Source organism: Salmo salar, chromosome ssa03, assembly GCF_905237065.1.
Source record: "Salmo salar chromosome ssa03, Ssal_v3.1, whole genome shotgun sequence".
Classification (NCBI taxonomy): Eukaryota; Metazoa; Chordata; class Actinopteri; order Salmoniformes; family Salmonidae; genus Salmo; species Salmo salar.
The window spans coordinates 35,313,053-35,319,414 of NC_059444.1; the positions used below are offsets into that span (position 1 = coordinate 35,313,053).

At 43.4% G+C, this 6,362-nt stretch overlaps 1 pseudogene; it reads left to right on the forward strand.

Annotated features, from left to right (window-relative positions):
- The first annotated feature begins 282 nt into the window (after positions 1-282).
- Positions 283-3,816, forward strand: LOC106600456 (CCN family member 1-like; annotated as a pseudogene).
- Positions 3,817-6,362: the final 2,546 nt, after the last annotated feature.

Sequence of the window (6,362 nt, forward strand, 5' to 3'; positions counted from 1 at the left end):
TATCTTTCTATTATTTTTCTTTCTGCATTGTTGGGAAGTGCCCAAGCGTTTCACTGTTAGTCTACACCATGTTGTTTACAAGGCATGTGACAATTACAATTTGGGCCCCACATTAGGACAGGAAAGACAACACATAAATATCTTAAAATAAATAGCCTAGTTTCCGACATTAAATAGCCTATAACATGGTCATGGAATCCCTGTAAGAATGAAAGTAGACAGGGTGGTATTAGGCTTGAATGGAGAAAGCATTGGGAGACATTTCTCGCATAGTTTTGGAACGGTTCACCCATCAGCTAACGCACACGTCAGATCTCTTCCGGATATAAAAGAGGAGAGGGGGACACCAGAGAACCCAGTAAGTCAGTAGGTAGTTTACATTACGCATTCCGTGTTTAAACGCGTGGGACTGACCAATCTAAATTAGCCTCTTATCTTTACTAAAGTTGTATCAATACTATGTCAATAGACATGAAGATTTTGGCGCTTTCCTTTGTTGTTTTACTCTATGGGAGTTTAAATTCGGTAAGAAAACATATAGCCTAATTTATGAATTCATTATCATTCATAGCCTACAAGAATATGCGTGATTGATTGGAGGGTGGGTGGTGCTTGATGGCGATTAGGATCCTCACCCCCATCCTACAGTCTAATATTTTTTCGGAGAAATCACAAATGCAGTCAACATTTCTCTTATAACATGTTTCTGGTATTTTAGGCATCAGCATCTTGTCCCTCCGAATGTTCGTGTCCTCGTGAGGTAGGCCTACCCAGGTGCGCACCAGGAATCAGCCTTGTGCCAGACGGCTGTGGATGCTGCAAAGTTTGCGCGCGGCAGCTCAATGAAGACTGCAGCAAGACAGAGCCATGCGACCACGTCAAGGGACTGGAGTGCAATCTTGGGGCTGCTTATGGCACAGCTAAAGGCATCTGTCGGGGTATGATAAAGTTGAATAGGAAACAATAATTCTGATACCCTGCTGTGGTCATTGATAGTCTATAACTTCTACAAATCTAACTCCTATGGGTTTGGATGTAGAGATGTATTTTTTTTTTTTACTTGTTTATTACAACGTTTTAAATGAGGAATTATGCTTTTGGTTTATTTACGGAGCATTCTCTATAATTATAATATTACACTTGACTAGGGTTGCATGCTACCGGTAATTTACCAACGTTAGCAGAATCTTCCGTGATGGTGGTAATTAACAGGTAATATTCTCGAATAACTTATAAAATATATATTCATATATAGCATTCATTTTTATATCTGTGTCCATATTGTCGATGTTTCTAGTGGATAGACCATATGGTTTAAGAGAAAATAGCCTAATTAATGAAAAAAGCATCTAATCAACAATGTCATTATATTTTACTTAACTTTGCAACTAATGACTATTTTCACAACTGCCACAAATTTGGTGCCAAAACAAAGACATATTAAAATAAATAAAATTGTGTCAAAATAATATTTTATGCTGAAACCCTCATTAAACACCAATGGTATTCACTAAGTTGATGGTTTATATTTAGGATAATGTTTTACAGCTTTGTCATTCTAATTTATATTTAAAAATCTTATTTTATTATTTTATATATTATACATGTAATAAGACTACACAGAGAGCCAGAGATAATTACAGACACCTGTGATAGTCTGAAGTTCCCAAAAAGGCCACTCGATCTCATCTGATAACTTTCAAGTATTTGGGGGAATTTTAACACAATTCTGGTTATTTTACTGGTAAACTTCGAAAGTTTCCAGTAATATACCCTGCATTTGTAACCCTGCGCTTGACTCACATAGTAACAGTCTCCCCATCTGCTTCTCCTAACAGCCAAAACAGATGGAAGACCCTGCGAGTACAACAGCAAGATCTACCAGAATGGAGAGAGCTTCCTTTCCAACTGCAAGCACCAGTGTACGTGCATGGATGGTGCCGTGGGGTGTATGCCCCTGTGTCCCCAGCAGCTCTCCCTGACCAAACTGGGCTGTGCCAAACCCAAGCTGGTCAAAGTGCCTGGTTGCTACTGTGAGGAGCTAGTCTGCCCTGAGGAGGGGAACGTGTTGGGCTCAGCCTCAGCAGACAAGGTCAGAAAAGATGGCCGCAAGGATAAACATTCCGAAGATCACCTCACGAACAAGAACGAGCTGGTGTCTGTTGTCAGAGGAGGACTCAAGTCTTTACCTGGTGAGTCAATTGAACTCTGTTTATTCCAGTGATTCGGTTAGTGGATTTATTAAGCTCCAATAGATGTTCAGCCTCAGTTAACATCCAGACGGAGTTTAAATGGAAAATCCATTCATCAACAATCTATGTATCATCCAGGGGTTTAACCAGAAATTCGTTGGGGGTGGGCCTGCAGAAATTTGGATGGGCCAAGTAGTATTTTTGTAATAATAATGTATCATTGTTTTTCTTTTGCTCAATCTGATTGGGTGGGCCTGGCTACCCAGTGGGTGGGCTTGTGTCCACCCAGGCCCACCCGTGCCATTGGCCCCTGTTATCATCTCACATTAGATTTAAACCAGTCGAGGATGCTGAGGGGAGAACGGCTCATAGTAACGGCTGGAACGGAGTGAATGGAACGGCATCAAACCATGTGTTTGATGTATTTGTTTCCATTCAACTTATTCTGTTCCAGCCAATACCACACGCCTGTCCTCCCCAATTAAGGTGCCACCAACCTCCTGTGATTTAAACTCATGTCCAATTTGCTTGAAGTTTTGGCCTCCGTTGCACATTGAATAATTGTCTGGCCATCTTTCCCCCACAGCTTTCAGGAGTAAGCCTGAGAGTCGCCTGATGTCCAAGGGGAACAAGAGGTGTGTGACTCAGACCACAGCCTGGTCCCCCTGTGCTAAGCCCTGTGGCACAGGAGTATCCTCTCGGCTCACCAACAACAACAGCCAGTGCAAGCTGGTGAAGGAGACTCGTCTCTGTGAGGTCCGCCTTGCTCCCAGTCAGCCTACTCCAGCCTCAAGGTACACATCACATCAAACCGACAATGCCATGCCATTACCTGGGTGACGCTGAATCATAAGGACACGTATGTCTAGTCCATCGACATTCTGATCACACATTGTTCTTCTTCTCCTCTCACCAACAGAAGGGTAAGAAGTGCAGTCGTATTGAAAAGGCCAGCCCTCCATTGAAACTGACCTACGCAGATTGCAGCAGTGTGAATAAGTTCCGTCCCAGGTACTGTGATTCCTGTCTGGACGGGCGCTGCTGCACCTCTCAGCAGATCCAGACTATGACGGTCCGCTTCAAGGATGGAGACACCTTCAGCAAGGATGTCATAGTCAGAGTCCTGTTCATGTGACTTTAACTGTTCCCATAGCAACAAGAGGCCCTGTGTTCTACAGGCTCTCCAATGATATCCGCAAGTCCAGAGACTCTGGGGGAAGTGAAGGTTGAGGGAATAAAAGTGTGGGAGATGAGAGAGTTAGGTTAACTCCATATGTGCACCGTTATGCCGGAGACATTTATTCAGAGGATTTATTTTAATGAATTGCTTCGTAATACTGGAGCGTTATTGGTTGCTTCGATATGGAGCATTATGCTATGTTGAAATATTTCACTTCACTGACAACTTATGTTTTGTTTATTCAAACAAGGCATGAGATGCACTAGAGTTTTGAATGCATGCCTCTGTTTTTGTGTATCTGTAAAAAAAAAAAAGTACATTCAACATGAAAACATTGAAAAGACAATGTAGCTTCTTTGTGGCATCTACTAAAATTGTTCATTTTTAAAATCACAATATTAGTCATATTTATCTATAGCATTTTTACGTTTTATTAAGATATGATAGGCCATAATGGAAAATTATATTTGAGCATTTATTTTGTTTTATGTATGTTATTAATAAAATATATGTATGTATGGAACCTGATGCTCTGTCGTGAATGAGTAGATATCACAGAATCCTATTATGGCGCCGGAAGAGATAGCTACCGTTTCCCCGACTTTTAACCAATTGTGCTATTGTGCATGTTTTTTCTGCGTTATTTGTAACTTATTTTGTACATAATGTTTCTGCCACCGTCTCTTATGACCGAAAAGAGCTTCAGGATATCAGAACAGAGATTTCTCGCCTCGTACTGGACGAAGATTTTTACTTTAACGAGTTGGATGCAAAGGATTTACTTCAGACGCTGGACAAGGCCCAAATCCCCGTCATTCGCATTAAGAAGAGATGGAGATATAGGGGTCGTAGGTTGGGGTGCCTTGTAAGAATCCGACGGCGAGTGGGTAACCCGCCTCTAGCATCAGTCCTATTAGCCAACATGCAATAACTGGATAATAAACGTGATGAGCTCCGATCAAGACTATCCTACCAACGGGACATTAAAAACTGTAATATCTTATGTTTCACTGAGTCGTGGCTGAACGACGACATGAATAACATACAGCTGGCTGGGTTTTCCGTGCATCGGCAAGATAGAACAGCTGCCTCCGGTAAGACAAGGGGTGGCGGTCTGTGTCTATTTGTCAATAACAGCTGGTGCACAAAATCAAATATTAATGAAGTCTCAAGGTTTGCTAGCCTGAGGTTGAGTATCTCATGATAAGCTGTAGACCACACTATTTACCAAGAGAGTTTTCATCTATATTTTAGCTCTCTAATTTCCACCACAAACTGATGCTGGCACTAAGACTGCGCTCAACGAGCTGTATAAGGCCATAAGCAAACATGGAAATGTTAATCCAGAGGCGGTGCTCCTAGTGGCCGGGGACTTTAATACAGGAAACTTAAATCCATTTTACCCCATTTCTACCAGCATGTTACATGTGCAACCGGGAAAAAAACTGTATATCGCCTTTACTCCACACACAGAGACGTGTACAAAGCTCTCCCTCGCCCTCCATTTGGCAAATCTGACCATAACTCTATCCTCCTCATTCCTGCTAACAAGCAAAAACTAAAGCAGGAATTACCAGTGACTCACTCAATACGGAAGTGGTCAGATGACGCAGATGCTAAGTTTCAGGACTGTTTTGCTAGCACAGACAGGAATATGTTCAGGGATTCTTCCGATGGCACTGTGGAGTAGACCACATTGGTCACTGGCTTCATCAATAAGTGCATCGATGACATCGTCCCACAGTGACCGTATGTACCCAAACCAGAAGCCATGGATTACTTGCAACATCCGGACTGAGCTAAATGCCGCTTTCAAGAAGCGGGACTCTAACCCCGCTATGTCCTCCAACGAACCATCAAACAGGCAAAGAGTGAATAAAGGTCTGAGATTGAATCCTACCACACTGGCTCTGACGCTCGTCGGATGTGGTAGGGATTGCAAACTATTATGGATTACAAAGGGAAGCACAGCCGTGAGCTTCCCAGTGACACGAGCCTACCAGACGAGCTAAATTACTTCTATGCTCACTTCGTGGCAAGTAACACTGAAACATGCATGAGAGCATCAGCTGTTCCAGACGACTGTGTGATCATGCTAGCCGTAGCCGATGTGAGTAACACCTTTAAACAAGTCAACATTCACAAGGCGCAGGGCCAGACAGATTACCAGGACGTGTACTCTGAGCATGCGCTGACTAACTGGCAAGTGTCTTCACTGACATTTTCAACCTGTCCCTGACTGAGTCTGTAATACCAACACGTTTCAAGCAGACCACCATAGTCCCTGTGCCCAAGAACACCAAGGTAACCTGCCTAAATGACTACCGACCTGTTGCACTCATGTCTGTTATCATGAAGTGCTTTGAAATGCTGGTCATGGCTCACATCAACACCATTATCCCAGAAATCCTAGACCCACTGTAATTTGCATACAGCCCCAACAGATCCAGAGATGACGCAATCTCGATTGCACTCCACACTGCCCTTTCCCATCTGGACAAAAGGAACACCAACGTGAGAATGCTATTCATTGACTACAACTCAGCATTCAACACCATAGTTCTCACAAAGCTCATCACTAAGCTAAGGACCCTGGGATTAAACACCTCTCTCTGCAAGTGGATCATAGACTTCCTAACGGGCCGCCTCCCAGGTGGTAAGGGTTGGTAACAACACATCTGCCACGCTGATCCTCAAAACAGGGGTCCCTCAGGGGTTTGTGCCCAGTCCCCTCCTGTACTCCTTGTTCACCCATGACTGCATGGCCAAGCACGGCTCCAACACAATCATTAAATTTGCCGATGACACAACAGTGGTAGGCCTGCTCACCGACAATGATGAAACAGCCTATAGGGAAGAGGTCAGAGACCTGGCAGTGTGGTGCCAGGATAACAACCTCTACCACAATGTGATCAAGACAAAGGAGATGATCATGGACTACAGGAAAAGGAGGGCCGAGCACGCCCGCATTCTCATCAAAGGGGCTGTAG